This window comes from Scyliorhinus torazame, chromosome 4 (assembly GCF_047496885.1).
Source record: "Scyliorhinus torazame isolate Kashiwa2021f chromosome 4, sScyTor2.1, whole genome shotgun sequence".
Lineage (NCBI taxonomy): Eukaryota > Metazoa > Chordata > Chondrichthyes > Carcharhiniformes > Scyliorhinidae > Scyliorhinus > Scyliorhinus torazame.
Window position 1 is genome coordinate 48,341,888 of NC_092710.1, and position 659 is coordinate 48,342,546.

General features: G+C 39.8%; 1 non-coding gene across 1 annotated transcript; it reads right to left on the bottom strand.

Annotated features, from left to right (window-relative positions):
- Window positions 1-328: 328 nt before the first annotated feature.
- On the bottom strand, window positions 329-401 carry trnak-uuu (transfer RNA lysine (anticodon UUU)). The gene has a single exon. It is a non-coding gene; the product is annotated as a tRNA-Lys (tRNA).
- Window positions 402-659: the final 258 nt, after the last annotated feature.

Consider the following 659-nt stretch of genomic DNA (forward strand, 5'->3'; position numbering starts at 1 on the left):
GAAACTGAAAAATTGCAGTTATTTCTGAAAGTTATTAATTTAAAAGCAGTTCTGCAGGAAAGAAGTATACAAACAGGAAATATTTTGCGAATTGGGAAATTATTAAACATGGCCAGAAAACTATAGTGGTATAATGCTGGATAAGAACAGGAGAGAGTTTTTACGTTAACTGAAAATCTAGCAAAAATTCTTGAAAATTCTGGACGGCTGTTGCAATTTAACAAACACGACGTTGTCACGGTTCTTCCACTTTCCACAAAGCATCCTGCATTCTTTATTTTTATTTCCGCCCTTTCATTGGGAAGCAAACGCCTTGAGACAAAATCAAAACCCTGACAGGGACTAGAACCCTGGACCCTCAGATTAAAAGTCTGATGCTCTACCGACTGAGCTACCAGGGCCCACTATAAAAATATTCTCACAGCTCACTTCAAAGTCTCATATTGTATCTTTTGAATTAACTTCACTGGTAATTCAGCCTCTCCAGCTCATTTCCCTCGCAAGCAGATCGGCAGCCTCCCTTCGGCTTTCTTTCTCAAATTCTTCAACTTGGACTCGTATTTTACCAATGACCTGTGATGTGACAACTGTTGTGACCAAGGGACCTGCACTGGGACTTCAAGACATTGAAGATTACGATTAGTTCGCTGAGATATCAG